The sequence below is a fragment of the Serinus canaria genome, chromosome 7, assembly GCF_022539315.1.
Source record: "Serinus canaria isolate serCan28SL12 chromosome 7, serCan2020, whole genome shotgun sequence".
Lineage (NCBI taxonomy): Eukaryota > Metazoa > Chordata > Aves > Passeriformes > Fringillidae > Serinus > Serinus canaria.
The window spans coordinates 2086295-2103875 of NC_066321.1; the positions used below are offsets into that span (position 1 = coordinate 2086295).

General features: G+C 42.3%; 1 protein-coding gene across 2 annotated transcripts in view; it reads right to left on the reverse strand.

The window, feature by feature from the left end:
• Nucleotides 1–17581, reverse strand: part of MBD5 (methyl-CpG binding domain protein 5) — a 120350-nt gene that overhangs the window by 57658 nt on the left and 45111 nt on the right. For both annotated transcript variants that reach the window (XM_050976646.1, XM_050976645.1), the window contains exon 2: nucleotides 17076–17173. The gene's annotated coding sequence lies outside the window, so the exon portion shown is untranslated. The remainder of the gene's footprint in view (nucleotides 1–17075; nucleotides 17174–17581) is intronic.

Here is a 17581-nt window from a genome sequence, read left to right on the forward strand (position 1 = left end):
AGGCTCCAACTGAAATTATCCTGAAGCTGGAAAAGCTGAGAAAATTCACAATAAATTTCCACAGAGAAGGAATTCCATCCATCCCAGTTCCATCCCTGCCTGCCCTGTCCTTGTCACTCCACTCCCTCCAAAGTGATGCTGCTAATTAGCAGAACTAATTGCCCAATGCATTGATAAAAGTATCAGGAAATTATCTGAATAATCCCCAGGCCCAGAATTCAGTTTCTGGAATTCTGGTTCTATTCTCGCTCAGGTTAATGGGTGGTTCCCCAGTGAGTTGAATATAATTCACACTGGATCACTCCTGAGTCTATATTTATATAAAAATGCCCTACTATTTCAATCTGTTTGATCATTTTAAAGATATCTGTCTGATTTATTCAGAAATAGAGCTCAAAATTCTATCAAAATTTAGCCCAGGATTGAAAGAGTTTTCAGAAAGCTTTGAGAGATTTTATAAGGTCTGGTTTTAAGGTATGGAACTAAAAAATCAAATATTCCTCTGATTTTTAGAAATATGTATCACAACAGCACTGAGGCCAAAGAGAAATATTAAATATCATTAATGACAAATGTACCAAATGTCACTGGGGAAAAGCACAGTAAAAACAAGGATTTAAAGGGTCAAGGTGTTTGCCAGCAAATCTAACACAGGAATAAATAAATTCCAGATTTTTAAAGTGAAATAGAAGGATTTTCACATCAGCAGAGCACACAGAGGAAAGGGATCTGAGAACAAGACTTTCAGTAGCAGTCACCAGACAATTTGGTTAAACCTAAATTGGCTTTTTTTTTTTCATGTTTTTATATTAAGTTTTCTCTATGACCACAAAATTCCCCTTTCAGGCTAAAGGAACTGCTAATATACGAGAAGCTGAACAATTTTAATTGCTTTGCTTAAATTAGCTAAACAATTAAATAATATTAATTTAATAATTTAATTAATTAAAATACTAGATTAACAAGGAAAATAATAATAATTTAATAATTAAAATGTAAGCATAAGAACATGACAGCCTTACCATTTTGTATGGCTCTAAGAACAGTGAACTGCAAAATGTCAATTTAATGACTGAATTTTTCCTCCTTCACAGAAACCACAATTAAAGTGTCCCAGTTCCTTCATTCTCAGCCTGCTTCTTACACTTTCTGGCTTCAGGTGTAATAAAAAATGAAGTTTCTGACCCCTGAAGCTTTTGTTTCCTCTCCTGTTCCTGCAAACTCCCCTAATTCAAAGGTCTGGCAGGAAGGGGTTAAGGGGAGCCTCCAGATGAGAGACTCCATCTCCTGAGACAGGGAGAAAAACTTGAAATTCCTCCAGAATTGATGTTTAGTTTTATTTCTTCTTTTTGTACGGGTTGGGATGAAATGTGTGAGATTGTACCTTTCGTTTGGATTTAGATGTTTATTAGTTTTTATTTATATTATAGTTTTATAAACTGTGAGTTCTAGAGTATTTTATGTTAACAAACTAAAAAATGGAGTTGAATTTTTTATAAGTTTTTTTAAGGATAAATTGTTTAATTAGGAAATTATACTAAATATTATATTTTAGCTTAATAGTGAATTATTTGTGGTTGTGGACTTTTGATTTAATTATATAATACTACTTAAACCTATGAAGAAGGTGAAGAAGAAGGATTAGTTTTTGTTTAAAAACTTCTATTTTGTTTTATATATAATACTATATTTTAAAACTTTAAATTTTTTACTATGTGATATTACATATTTCTATTTAAATGACATACATATAATTTTAGTTTTATTACTTAATTTTGGAAGTTTTTTCTATGGCTTTAGGTTGAATGTAGTGTTTAATCAGGGCTTAGTGTCTGTTAGCACAGAAAGTCTAAAACTCCCAGTGACCAAGGATCCAGCAGAGGCTGACATCAGGTTGGAGCTGATGGACAATGAGATCCTGTGGCAACAGCCAAGAGGGAGAGGAGAAGATTCCTCCTCCATCCAAGAGCTCAGCACCAAGGGTGAGCTGAGGGTGAGGATCCTTCACCTTCCTGCTGATGCCTTGTTCAGGCTGCCCTAAGCTGGGCAGAGTCCCAGAATGAAGCAGGGATTGATTCAAGGATCTCCTCCATGGACCCACCTGGGGCAGCACCAGAGCCCAGCCAGGGCTGCCCCCAAGATGACCCAAAATGGCCCCAAAATGCACCAGCGCTCCCGGGGTCTCTCCCTGGGATCAGCTCTGCTCCATTCCCACCTTGCAGTTCATTGTCCCAGCCCAGCTTTAGCCCAGGCACTCCCACCCTGCTTGTTTTTCTCTCTCCAGCCCACGGGGTTTGTGCTCCTGGGCTGGGATTTGGCTCATTTGTCCTTGGTGCCCAGCTGGAGCAGGAATTGTTTTGTCTCCCTGCTCTGGGCACAGAGCTCACCATCCCTCAAACATGATCCCTTTTCCACTGAAGCAGCACAGAGCCTGGCACACAGAAAAGCTGAACCTGAGGCATCACTGCAAAGCTGAGTTCAACCTGGCAGCTCTGAGAGAACTCTTCCCCAGCTCTGGGCAGCAGCCTTGGTGTGATGTGTAACAAGCTGGACACGCCAGGTTCAGAGAGCTGGATGTGACCTGCCAGGACCTTGAGGGGCAGGAACACTGGGAATGTCACCCAAGTATTGGATCTGCATTGGGATCTGTCTTCCACCCCAGAAAACAGAAATGCAATGTCTGGACATGGCTTCACCCAGAAACTTCTTCCTTACCTTGTGACTCCTGTGAGCTGCTGCTCCTCCAACCTGCCTCTCCTGTACTTCAGGATTTTTGGGCTCTGCTTTTTAAGCAGATCCAAACCAAGCCAAATTTAAAGGATCTGAATGGTCTCATAAGTTTTAAAAAGTTCAAGGCTGAAAGTAATTCCATCCACAAAGAACTTGGTGGGATTTTAAAAGCACCTTTCAAGGGATGGCAGCGCTGAGCCAGGGGAGAAAAATCCAATCTGCTCTGTTGGAATGTGTGAATGTGCAAAAGTGGCAACCAAACCTAAACAAAATTGGGACCTAAAATAACCTCAAACTGGAATTCTACTTTTGCCCCTCATTTGGATGAATGTGATCAGCAAGTGTGAGGAGCAGGACCTTCATCTGAGCAACCAAAGTCTTAGGGAATGCCAGCAAAATGTGGTGTTGAGCATAAAGACCAAACGAAGGCATTCTGTAAATGGCACCAGAGCACAGAAAATGCCTATTTTAGCTCCTGCTCAGTTGCAGAGAACAGATGGAAACATTTCCTTTGGACAACAAGAATCATTCCTTGATAATTCAGTATTTCTCCCTAATATCAAGATACCCCACACCCAGTAAGAGCATCTTTAATTTTCCATGAACTCAGATCTGTGCACCTGTTGGGGCTCTTTTAACATCAATAGTGATCAGATTTTACATCAGTTGAGTTTCCTGCTCCATGGCACCATCCAAAGCTTTTAGCAGCCTCGTAATATCTAATATAAAACATATAATATAAAACATATACTATAAAATATAATAGAGATTATATTATAGATAAATAATTAATAATTATTATCATGATGATGATGATAATGATCATGATGATGATGACTATTATTATCTTGATATTTTCCATTAGCAGCTTCAAATAACAGTGCCCAGGTGTTTGCAGGTAAAAGTTAACTGGTACTAAGTAGAAGGACTGAATTAGTAAATCTCAAGTAAGGTTACACAGAATCAACACAAGGCAGATGCAAGCTCCTGAATGATTTATTTTCTGGACTATAAACATGTCCTCTGCCAAACCACCAGAATTAAGAATATGCTGGTACAGGCAGAGGCTTATTTTGCATATTAGGGCTTCACTACAAGGTGGTGTAAACTTACTCAAGGTAAGAATTTATCCTAAAACACACATGAAAATGTCTTGGATGGACACACCAAATAATGTGGCTTTTAGGGCTGCAGGTCAGCCCGACTGAGCACATGATGGTGAACACAGGAGGGTAATAAAGTTTGTTCCTCAGCACCTTCAAGTATTTCAGGCAGCAGATAAAAATGAGCAGCTTCAACCAAGGTTTTTCCCTAACAGACTTTTGGTTTGTTTGTCCAAAGAAACATTAAATACAGAAAATATGAATTCACCTGCAATAACACTGTACTCTCACATTCTCCAAATTATCATCCAGGGCTGTTATTGTATATTTACCCAAATAATTTACATCAGTGGTGTTCCCCACTCGATGGCACCACGTCACTTTGTGGCACAATTAATGTGACAGCACAAACCTCCCTTCTGCTTCATTAATTGAATTAATTGCCTTGGTCCAAACCCCAAACCCACCACAAGCTCTAAATTTGCTGCAACCACACCCTGAATGGCAGCCTGGGCTTTGCAAAAAAAGTCTCAGAGCCTGGCACAGGGTGCCCAGAGCAGCTGTGGCTGCCCCTGTGCTGGAGCCCTGGCTCCTGCTGGGAATTCTCCACTTTCTGTGCTGGCAGGCACTGACCCTAGGAGAGCACTGCACTGTCCTGAGGGCCTGGAGAAGCTTCCAGAATGGAATGAGAGAATTGGGATTGTGGGTGTGGAGTTTGGATAGAAGTGTGTGATATCACAGGTGGGAAACTCAGAGTTTAAGGGTTTAGAATATAGGAATGGATAGAGAGAAAGGTGGAGGGTTTGGGGCAGAAGCTGCTCCTTCTTCACCTTCCTCTTTCTAGATTTAGGTGGTTTTGTGTGATTGGATAAAAAGTTCACAGTACAAGACATGAGTAGTTATTGAGTTAAAAGTAAAAATAATTGAGGTGTCATTTGTTAACTAAACAGTTTATCCTTACAAGTCCTTCTAGAGAGAGAGACAGCTCCATTTTTACCTTGTTGGAGTGAAGTGCTGTGGAACTCACGCTCTGTGAGACAATAATATAAATAAGAACTAATAAACATCTGAGTCCAAACAAAAAATATCCTCTCACCATTTAATCCCAACCTTAACAAAAAAGAAACAAAAGAACCAACATTAGTGGTGTGAGGGCTCTCTGGATCCCTGGAAGTGCCCAAGGCCAGGCTGGAAGGGGCTTGGAGCAACCTGGGACAGTGAAAGGTGTCCCTGCCAGATTTGGGATGGATTGGGATGAGCTTTAAGGTTCTCCCAACTCAAACCATCCTGGGATTCCACAAATTTCTGTAGAATTCTGTACAATTTCTGCACCTCTGGATAAATTCTGCCTGTAAGTTTGATAAAAATCCATTTTTGTAGCTCATTTTCCAGCTGCTCTATCTGAATACAGAAGACATAAAACCAATAAAGAGGAACAGAATCTTGTTTTAACATTTACTTTCAAATTTTTGTGAGATCAGCCACAGGAGATGATTTGGGAAGGGCCATGGATGTAAGCAGGGGTGTGGATTCATCCTGAGGAACAGATCCAACACACCTGCAGAGAAATGGTTTTCCCTGCCCAAAATGATTGCACACACAGGCAAGGAAGGACTTGAGAGAAGATTTTGGAGAAGCTGAGCCAAACTGAAAAGCCTCTTCACACAGAATTGAAAATTGTTTTTAAAATTTCCCACTCTTCAAGAGTAACACACTAAAAAACTTCATCCATGAAGCTTTTTGGAACTACAGCAAGATAATTTAACACGTTGTGCTGCTCTGAAGTTGAGGTCACACATTCTGCCATCACGTTGAGCATGAATTTTGATTTCCCTCAGCATGATGGTATTTGTCATTCATGGAATCATCTCAGGTTAAGGCAAATGGTGAAATGTTGCATCAGGTTGTATTTTAATAACTGCAATCCAGGATTTCAGGTATTTTGCACTGCTGCAAAGGCAACGTGTGTACATTTACATGCAGTGACTGTTGTATCCAAGGAAAAGCCACTCAGTGATTTACAGCCACAGCACTCAAGCACAATTATCAGCTTTGAAACCCATCAATTTGATTTTTTTTCCCCCTTTCTTGCTTGCTTTTAGCTGGCACTAGCACAAGGAGTTCTGGCATAGACTGTTTTCAGTTTGTACACATTTCAAACCAGCGTTGATTTCCTGGGACAGAGGATTCAGAATTGCCACGTTCCCTTTAACTGAGCAGGATTTGCAATAGTAAAAGATTTCTTGGATTTTTAACTGTTGGGCTTCCAGCACTCAAAGCAAGGCTCATTTCCTCTTTCCATTAAAAAGGGATTTTTTCTTTCTCAAACCACTGGACAGTCTAACAAAGCCAATGTGTCTTCTTTCCTCTTTTTAAATTTAATAAAGTGCCAGGGATTTAACCTAACTCTAGGCTTGGTTTTTATTCTTTGGAAGGGACCAAAAGGAACAAGCACCCCATTTATTTTTGGTAGCTTTTGGTGTTACATCAACACAATTTAACATATTCTTCCATTTTTTAGGCAAAAAGTCATATTGCTGCTCAGGTTCATTCCCAGAGATGCCAGAGAACTTTCTGGAATGTGAACTGTGAAGTTATCAGCTACTAAACTTCTTTCTGGAAGTGTTTTCTGGCACACTGCAAATCCTGCTGGTTTTAACCACCGACTGAGTTTTCCCAGTGATTCCCTCAGGGATGACTCCTCCTGGAAAATTTACCTGTTGGGAGCCTTGGCATCTTCTCTGGGTGGATGGGGAGGGGCTGGGATGGGATTCCCAGAGCAGCTGGGGCTGCCCCTGGATCCCTGGAAGTGCCCAAGGCCAGGCTGGATGGGCCTTGGGAGGTGTCCCTGCCCATGGACTGGGATGATTTCATGTCCCTTCCATCCCAACCCATTCCATGATCCCATGACAATCTGGGATGTGCAGCTTTGGGATTCCCTGCCCACCCCCTGCCAGGTGAAAGCTCACCTTGGTGTCCTGCTCCCAAATACCCACAGAGAACTTCCCACTGAAGGGAAACCTCCTGGGGAGCCACCAGGCAGCAGCAGAGCTCAGGGTGACCCCAAGGGAGCTCAGGGATGTCAGGAAAGCTCTGCTCCCCCCTCCCAAATCCCTGAAGCCGTTTCTGGACAGGTTCTGGTGACACAACACCAGCTGAAGAGACAGTTTGGTTCCTGCAAAGCCAAAGGCCTTCAGTCCCCCTGTCAGAACCCATCAGACACCTACTGAAAGCTGTTAAACAATTAATTCACCCTAATGAGGCAGCCAGCAGGCCCTCCAACTCTTTATTAGGTGCTTAGGAAAACTCAAAAGGAAAAAACATCCAGGCCCTGGAGATCACCAACCTCTGCACCTGAAACCTCACCAAAGCACGCCTCTGAGTGAAAAAGAGATAAAATCCAAGTTTTTCTACTGTTCAAAGGGTACCTGGAAGGTGCCAGAGGTTTCCAGCTGTTTTAGTGCATTTTCTTTAGAAGCACAGCTCAGGCTTTGGGGTTATTGTATTATTTACTTTCTTGAAAGCATCAACTCAGCACTCTGAGCTCTCAGAAATATTCTGTTTTCTTCTACTGTCAGGCCTTGAGCTGCTCTGGACCAGGACAAACTCCAGATCCATCTGAACAAATCCAGATGTGCCACAGGTTGTCCCACCACTGACTTTTGCTGGCCAAACCCTGAATTTAGTAATTTATTAAACTTAAATCATCAAGTAGCAGATATTACATCAAGATCTACTGATAGAAGAATTCATGCTTATTTTCTCTAGAGCTTCACAAAAAAACCTCATCAGAAACACCTTCAATACTTCTCCAAAATCTTTATTTTTTACCTTTTATTGGAGCTTAGAATCATGGAAATGAACGACAGGGATGGCTTCAGCATTGACAGTGTTTCTAGATGAGTTCAGGGGCAGGCAAGAGTGGAGCTATGAAACTCAGGGATGGAACAGTGAAATTCAGGGATGGAACAGTGAAATTCAGGAATAGAACAGTGAAATTCAGGGATGGAACAGTGAAATTCAGGGATGGAACATTGACATTCACTAATGGAACACTGAAATTTAGCAATGGAACACTAAAATTCAGGAATAGAACACTGAAATTCAGGAATGGAACAGTGAAATTCAGAAATAGGACACTGAAATTCAGGAATAGAACTGTGAAATTCAGGAATGGAGCACTGAAATTTAGGAATAGAACACTGAAATTCAGACATAGAACAGTGAAATTCAGTCATTACAGAGCTGTATTTGTGATTCTATGATTTGGGCATGTAACTGAAATGCTTTTTCAGCTCTGCCATCAGGAATCAGGACTCCAGGATTCAGCAATTCCAGCTGGACAATCCTCAATCTGTCTGCTTTAAAATCACCTTTTTTCCATCACTAAATCACATTTAGCTCACTGCTAGAACACACAGTTCAATCCTAGATTAGTATTTTGTAAATTCCTATTTCCACCTAAACAAATAATTTGCCGTTGTGCCAGTCCAGCAGATCTTTTGTATGTTGTGCTTTGGGGCTTTTTTCCTCCCTTTTGAAAATTATTTTTAAAATTTCCCCCTCTTCAAGAGTAACACTCTAAAAGCCTTAATCCATGAAGCTTTTTGGAACGACAGCAAGAATATCTCTCATTATTGCAGGTATTCCATGAATTGAATCGAAGCTAGAAGTTACTCCAAGGAGCACAGCCCTGCTATTCCAACAAGGAGGAAGAGTTTCTAATCCTTGCAAGCTCTCCTTGCCCCCCTTCCCTTCATCCCACTTTTCAAGTTCACCTCCCAGGCTGAGGGGCTAAACTGCTTTCAGCTTCTTACATCCTGCTGCATTTAGGGATTGATCACACAGGGGGAAGCCAGACCCTCCTTTCCTTCCAGCCTGCAATGTAATCCCCCTGACCTGAACCCAAAAATCACTTATGGTTTCAGCTCTTCCTCCAGAATTTCTCCTCAGTGGGAGAGGACAGACTGTGCTGGAATTGTGTCACTGGAGTGCAGGCTCTGAACTCACAGCAATGCTGTTTGATCTCCCTCACAATTTGCTGTGTAATTTATTTGGGACAGCACAAGCCTTACCTTAACAAATGTTTCAGCCTCTGAAAAAATCTCTGTTTAAAACCTACCACATGGTGTGTATCAGTAATTTAGGGGATAAAAAGCAAGGCACATCAGGACTGCAGCTACAAACGTAGCACTTCATAAATCAAATTTGTGCCCCAGAGCCAGAGCAGGAGGACACTGGGCTGTGCTCCTCAGCTCCCTCACTGGCAGATCATTTCCACACAAATGCCTTGCACAAACTTTTCCCAACTGGATTAGTTTTTCCTTTCTGCAAGTGCAAGAAAAGGCTGAAGCACGAGCACAGCTGAGGGAGGGGCACAAGGAATAATGGACTGCAACAACAAGAAGCAAAAATACAGTTAGGCAGGATTTAGTATGGATAAAACACAGAAAATACCTCAGTCCAGATCACAGAATGGTTAAAGTTGGAAAAGATTTCCAACATCATCCAGATGAGAGGCAGAAGAGGAGGAATTTTATATAAAATGCATTTTGTAGCTATTATGGGTAATTAATATGGAAGCAGTTTTCTGGGTGCTGTGCTGAGCTCACTGTCAGTCCCAGGCTCTGAAACAAGATCAGGGAGCTGGGAAAGGTGATAGCCTGGGAGCTGCAGGAAGGCTGGGAACAGCCCCTGGGCTGGCTTCTGCCTTCTGAAATTCACACAGTCCCACAGGGGATGGGCTTGGAAGCCCATCCAGTGCCAGCCCTGCCATGGCAGGGACACCTTCCACCATCCTAGGGTGCTCCCAGCCCTGTCCAGCCTGGCCTTGGGCGCTGCCAGGGATCCAGGGGCAGCCACAGCTGCTCTGGGCACCTGTGCCAGGGCCTGCCCACCCTCCCAGGAATTCCCAATTCCCAATCTCCCATCCATCCCTGCCCTCTGGCACTGGGAGCCATTCCCTGGCTCCTGTTCCTCCAGCCCTTGTCCCCAGTCCCTCTCCAGCTCTCCTGGAGCCCTTTTAGGAACTGGAAAGTCACCCCAGAGCCCTTCCTTGCTCTCCCTTGGATGCCTAGAAAAGCAAAAGAACCTGTCTGGGGCAGGAAATCAAATCCTGCAGGGAGCAGATCCAGAGATGCCAGACACAACCACACCAGCCCTGCCTTCATTGCCATCTTCACTCCAGGAAAGGCTTCCCAACAAGTAATCCTGGTTTGAAGGATTTTCTCATGGATGAGCCCCACTCCCCTCTTCACAAAATACTTGAATATTGATTCCTCAGGTTTTAGCTTTTCCTGTGTTCCAGGCTCTGTGCTGCTTCAGTGGAAAAGGGATCATGTCTAAGGGATGGAGAGCTCTGTGCCCAGAGCAGGGAGACAAAACAATTCCTGCTCCAGCTGGGCACCAAGGACAAATGAGCCAAATCCCAGCCCAGGAGCACAAACCCCGTGGGCTGGAGAGAGAAAAACAAGCAGGGTGGGAGTGCCTGGGCTAAAGCTGGGCTGGGACAATGAACTGCAAGGTGGGAATGGAGCAGAGCTGATCCCAGGGAGAGACCCCGGGAGCGCTGGTGCATTTTGGGGCCATTTTGGGTCATCTTGGGGGCAGCCCTGGCTGGGCTCTGGTGCTGCCCCAGGTGGATCCATGGAGGAGATCCTTGAATCAATCCCTGCTTTGTTCTGGGACTCTGCCCAGCCCCTGCTCTGGGGCAGCCTCTCAAGGCATCCCTGTAACTTTGGGCATCAATCCTGGCCTCCCAGAGTCTGTTTTTCCAGGGATCAGGTTTGTGATTCCCATCTCCTGCTCTGGGCTCATCAGCCTGTCCTTATCCCTGTCCCTGCAGCTGTAGCCAGGCTGGTCCTTTATAATTATAAACCATCTTTAAGTGGAATTTTAGCTCCACATTCCTGCAGCCCAAATCAAAACTATTCATGGAGAATGTGTAATTTTGTATTTTAAATATGTTTAGATGGGACCATCGTGATAATCTGAGGGCATTGGCCCTCCTGCAGAAACATCTGTGTCAAAGCAGGGACTTGTCCCCTTCTCTGGTCTATTTTTAAAAGCTTGAAATGTATTTTAGATTTTAGATCATCAAGGAAACGCAATTTAAGACAAATCAGAAAAATCAGCATTATATATGGACCAGTTCATAATAATAATTTCCACTGAAAAGGCATTAGAAAAAAGCCTTTTAATTACTAAGAAAGAGAAAAACCAAGTGAATTATGGAAAAACATTTGGTGGGAACCCCCAGATTTTATACCCTCGTGCTCAGGAAGGTGCCTGGCTCACCTTTAAACCCTCCCAATCCTTTCCCAGAGCAGACTTTGTAAAGAGTTGGATTTTACAGGACTGCAGGGCTGCAGAACAGGGAATCCACATGACTTCCTGAGATGGCAAAACCAGCCAAATATTGACAGGATGCCTTTACTGGTTTTAAGTAGCCTGATTAGCAGTTTTTAATCACCTGAATCAAGGATTTGCTAACTTGCTTCCCTGGAAGATCAAAGTTTTGTGGTTTCCAGTGAGTTTGGAGTGCCCTTTACAGGAACAAAGCTCTTTCTGTCCCATCACCAGTTCCCAAGGACTGTTTCCCAAGGATCACAATCAACTGAGGAATCAATTGAACCTGCTGAAGGCCTGTGCATCTCCTTCTGACACAGCACTCACTTTACCCAGCTCTCTGCACTTGAAGTGGTGCTCTAAGGCAGAGGGGTGTGAAGAAGCCCAGCTGAAGGCTGGCTGTGCTGGGGATACATTGAATTCTGCACTCTGAAAATACAATATCAACTGCAAGCTGCTCCATGAGAACTTCATTGAGCACAAAGAGGATCCTCCAGTCACAACACCCACGTGTCAGACTATTCCTGAGTGCCATTGTGCCTCCTGTCACCTGCTCATTTGCCTGCAGGATCTGTCCTCTGCAAATGTCACTTGCTGCCACTCAAATGCTGAAATTGTGCTGCAGATAAAAAGAAAACTTAAGGGGAAAAAAAAATATATATATAGGTCTGAACCAGCATAAATATCTGTTCTGGCAAAGGTTTGAAACTTCCAAATAAGAATTAGCAGCATAAAAAAATGGTGTTGGAATTACCTTGGGGAGGTTAAATATACATTATAATACCCATAATATTTGTGATTTTCCTCTGTTGCCTTTTATTGAAGGGCCACCTGTGGCCAGGTTTTGCTGTTCCCTCTCTGGGACAGGAATGAACTCCTGGAGCTGCTTCCTGATGAACTCTTTATGGTCAAATCACACAGAGATTCACCACTGAACTCCCATTCAGGTGCTACAGAAACAAGAGCATTTTGTTATTTTGTTTTCTAACATCTAAACAACCAGCACCTCAACCAGATCCCTGCTGCCATGGAAAATTCACTGTGTCCTGAACAGCTTTAGCTCCTGGATTAAGGACTGGGCAAAGAAGAGGAGATACTTTAATTTTGGATGAGTTTTTCAATCCCTAAATTCAGCTGTTTTGCCCCCACTCTCAGAATGGCACCAATAAAGGGAGGCTGGACTTGGGTTGGGCTCTGGGACCTCAAAGCTCTTTTCCAAGCCAAATGCTTCCCTGATTCTCTGGTGAAACCTCCAAGAAATGTGATGAACCCTTTGAAGTGATCCAAACTTAGCCTGGGAGGCTGAGCCAAAGCCAACTGTGGCAATTACTGCCCCACCTTGGTGAGAATCTTCACCTCACAGGAAGATTTTTCAGGAATGTAGTAAAAAATAAAAATAATCCTTTTTGTGTTCATCTCTGGAGGATCACCAGAGGTTTGGAGAGGAAGAGAAGCTCCTTTCTCCAGAAACTTGCTGTGTTTGATTTTAAAAGCATCCCTGGTTTTAATTTTCAAGCATTTCCCTGGACTGGGATCCTTCTAGGAAAAGGCCACTTGAGAATCTCAGAAATGATGAGGCCTTCCTAAAGCATTCCCACACATTTTTCACCATGATCGTGGCCCTCCAAGGATGTGAAATGATAGGAGGGGAAAAGAAAACAAAACTGAAACACCAAATGAAGAAAAGAATCCCTTCACAACCTTTCAGGCCACCTTCATGTAAAAAAGATAAACTTTTTTTAGGTTTTCATCAACAGCTACATTTTAAATTTGCTGCCTTTGAGCTTCCTTTTGTTTTAAATTTTTTCAGAAGGAATTATTAAAACAAAAATCAGTGATCTGAGTTTGGTTTGGTGGCTCAACAGAAAAGACCAGTTTGGTTTATCTTAAGTACTACACTATACATTCTTCTTTTAAATATCATTTACAATTAATAACTAATGACAGGAGCTCCCATCTCTTGTTTTAAGTAGCCTTTCTGCAAAAAAAGATGTGACTTTTACTTCACAGAGATTTCTTGTGATATTTCAGGCAAACCTAAGGATGGAGATATGTAACATTTTCTACTACCACAGACTGAAATAATCCAAACCCTCAACATTTTCTGGAGATATCCCAAGAACCTCAAAACTTTCTGGAGGTATCCAGGTTCCTGGGGTTGTAGGAAGCCAATCTTCAGCTTTGCTAAGAAAAATTAACTGTTAAAAAAATTAACTGTAACCATTTTGCTATTTTGTTATGGATTTTAAAGAGAGAGGCACTGCAGGACTAAAAAGTTTTGCATTACTTAAACATTTAACTTTGAAATTACAACCAAATCTCTGAGCTTGATTAATTTGGTTACAATAAGAGAAGTGTTGGGAACATTTCCTTTTGTTCAGGGTGCCTGCTGCTCCAATTTTTCAAAATGAAAAGCCTTTGTAGTTGGTTTTATTTACAATATCTGTGTAAGGAAAAATTCAAAATGCCAGCCCATAATTCAGTTTCAGAAGGAGCAGCTGGAAGAGAAATGGGGATCATGGAAAACAAACTTCTTGCAAAAACTTGGCAGAAGTGGCACAAAAATTTCTGCTCAGGCAGAGAACAACTTATCAAATCTATTACATTTCAAATGCACTTTGAAAAATCTGGCTCTAAAATGCTCCGAAAAATTGTGATATTAAAGAGCAACATTAGCAAAATGTCTTTTTTTTAACCCAAATCTTTAAAATAATTTCTGTAGGAAAAAAAAAATTCAAATGAAGTAGGTCTCCTTTTATTAAATTTAAGAAGGAAGAAATTCGTTTATACCTCGCTGTAGAGAGAGCACCTTGGGATTTCACAAACCTCCAAGCCTTTCATATGGAAAGGAGAGTGAGAGAGAGACAGAAAATTGATTGTTCTCAGAAAAACACCAGGCCTTCAGAAAAGGGAAGTGGGCTCCAGCTTTAATGACAACTCAGGAAAAATGGGCTGAGGAGAGAAGTGCTGGGAGCCAAGGCTGTCTCAGGAGAAGCCAAGCCCAGAGCTTGGGCAGGACAGGGTGGGAGCAGGTCCTGCCCAGAGCAGAGGGGGCACAGCCAAGGCTCTGTGTGCCACAGCTGCAGGGGTGGAATGCTGCAGCTTGCCAGGAATGGCCCAGAGCCAGGGCTGGCACTGGGGGTGGCACAGGGCACCGCACCTGTCTGTCACCTGGTGCACAGCACCACCCTCCTGCCATCCCACCTGGAATTTGCCATGCTGGAAAGGATGGGCAGATGCAAACCCTGCTCGCCCTCCCAGGTGTGCAGCCCCGGGTTTCCCTGTTATTAATGCTGGATTTGCTCCCAAAACAAGGAAAAGCTGGAGCTGCTGGAGAGCCCAGAGGAGGCACAGAGCTGCTGCAGGGCTGGAGCCCCTCTGGAGCCAGGCTGGGAGAGCTGGGAATGTTCCCCTGGAGAAGGGAAGGCTCCAGGCAGAGCTCAGAGCCCCTGGCAGGGCCTGAAGGGGCTCCAGGAGAGCTGGAGAGGGACTGGGGACAAGGATGGAGGGACAGGAGCCAGGGAATGGCTCCCAGTGCCAGAGGGCAGGGATGGGTGGGAGATTGGGAACTGGGAATTCCTGGCTGGGCTGGGATTGCCAGAGCAGCTGGGGCTGCCCCTGGATCCCTGGAGTGTCCCAGGCCAGGCTGGAGCAGCCTGGGACAGTGGGAGTGTCCCTGCCCCAGAACTGGGTGAATTTTAATGTCCCATCCAACCCAAACCAGTCTGGGATTCCCCAAAACCTGTTGTTAAAAGGTGCAAGAAAGCACAGATTGTGAATTCCATCTGAACATTTCTGAGGAAGGAGGGATTGAACAATTAAAGGCAGCAGATTGCTGGTTAAATTCCATTTATTTAATGGAAGGGTTTCTATAGAGGAAAATTGCAATGTTATCATATAATTAAAGATAATGCAGGAGGGCTGAGGCAGGGTCAGGAAGGTTTGGGAGTATTGGACTACACAGGAATGTGGATTCCATCCAGAGAGCCCCTGCTTTTAAAAATAGATCAAATGGAGCAGCAGCAGTGGCTGCAATACCTGCACAGCTGTGAGCACTTTAGTGGGGAAAAAAAAGAGTACAAAATACAAGTTAAGATGCTCAGAATGAGAACTGAATGTTTTCTTGGAGTTCACTGGAGCATCCTGAGGTTTATCCACATGTACATATTAAAACTTTCAGGAAATAACCAGTACAACATGAACTTTACAGAGAAAACTACTTTCCCTGCCCTAGTTTTTCACATAGAAAAAAAAAAAAAGGTTTTTTAGAACCCAAACACAGACTTTGATAATTATTCCCCCAAAACATTTGGTTTTCCAAATGGTAGATTCTCATTTTAGAACAAATGGAAACATGCAAAGGTCTGTCCTGGAAGGGAAGAGTGACAACAACACAAATCAACCCCTCAACAAGGCAGAGACATAAATTACCTCTCTTGTCTTTTAAATGGAAAAATCTTCCTTCTGAGGGTCAGAAAAATCCCCAAACTAAGGGAAGATGAAAAGGGAAGAGAACTGCCTTCATTTTTTCCCTTCATTTTCGAAGACTCCATAAATGACACACTTAATTTGTGTGGGCTAACACAGCACTTCCAAGAATTCTCTATTGAAGAGCTTCAAAATTGACATTATCTATGTGTATATATTACAGATGTATAGAAAGATCTGTATTATAAAGCTTTGCAGAATGAGCCCTTTCCCAGCAGATCCTGATTTGACTAAAAAGAGAAAATTAATTACAAACACTGAGCAAACCTGGGATTTAAATCAGTTTGAACTGTGCTGCACCAGAGCACCACCTGGGCCTCAGCATCCTAGGAAGAGCAGAGGATGTGTTCCTCAAATTCCCCCCTCCTAAGAGCCATCCAGAGTTCAGATCTCACAATTAAGGAGCTTATCCATGAATTCATCCCTGCCCTTACTCAAGAGCATTTTAGAGGCTTCACTTTGAAAAGCCTCAGCTCGAGTTGGTGCCTCCAGAAGTTCAAAACTGAAGCTGGAGCCTCATTTTGGACCTCTCTGCTAAAGCAAAGAAAAGCAAATATGTAAATTCCCAGTGAATTCAAGTGCCCCATTAGGAGCTCAATTATATTCTGAAATGATGTCTTAATTGGTTTGCTCATAGATGAGCTGTGCTGCTAACCAAAAATCTACTGCCATAATCAGCACTAAATTTCAGATATTGCCACACATTAAATTAACAGCTGATAATGAGTGGGAAAATTAGCTCTATTTCCATAATAGAAAAAAAAAAAAAGTCCCATATTACCTATGGTGTTGATAGAGAGTTAGTTTGAAAATAGGAAAAAATGATCCATAAACAAAACTCTCCTAAATATCCTCACATTTCTTTGGATCATTTATTGATAATAAATAACACCAGCAGAGGAAATAAAAGGCACAGGACACATCAGATTTGTGCTTTCAATATTTAATTTAAAGAAGTCATACTTCTAAAATTCTGTGGAAATTTTCACAGAATTTTACCCTTTTTTCACCTATTTTTTGTCTTTTTGAGCATAAGCCCCATCCTCAATCACTCTTTAGATTTTAAGGCAGTGCTGCTTCTCATCAGAACCACACAAATATTGTAATTGATCTGCAGATCAAAACATCCATGAAAAAAGAAGAATAAAGAAAAACATTAAGTGCAGGAAAAAAAAGAGAAGCTAAGGAAGGACAGATATTCCTGTAACTAAAAGGAGGAGAAAATCAGCTCTTTCCATGGGTATTTATTATTTTTCACTTCACGATAAATTAAAATTATTATTAAAAAAGGTATTAAAATTTGGCAGAGTGGTCAGACCCCCAAACTTCAGCTGCTGTTCAGTTTTGAAGGTCAAAACCAAACGTATTACTTTGAGACAAATGCATAATGTGGATTATTGGAGTTACCTTTGCTGTCTGAAGGAAAGAGATTTCAGAGATCTTGTCTGTAAATGATATAATCTTCAAGAGTGCTGCCTCCAGCCACCACCATCGTCAGCAAGGATCTGCACAACAACAGCAGAGCACAAAATCAGCCAGGAGAGCTCAACACTGCTTGGTTTATTTCTCCAAAAGGCACAATTTCATGCAACACGTGGATTTAGGAGCTGCTGTTAAAAATAAAGTCATTGCATGGGAAGGGATTGGTCTGCTTGAGGAATATGATAATTACTCTGAATTAATATATTTAAAAATACACCTGACTTGGGGAATTCACTGTTATATCAAAATAACAACAGCAGGGGTCCCATGAGTTAAAATTTCAATTAAATAAGATTACAAATTAGTATTGAAATGTGACATATTATAAGCACTAATAGATTATGAAAAATTAAACCACCCCCCTGGGCTGAAATCAAAGGTAACTTTAAGACAAGGTCACTATAAATGCCAGTTATGATTTTAAAAAATAA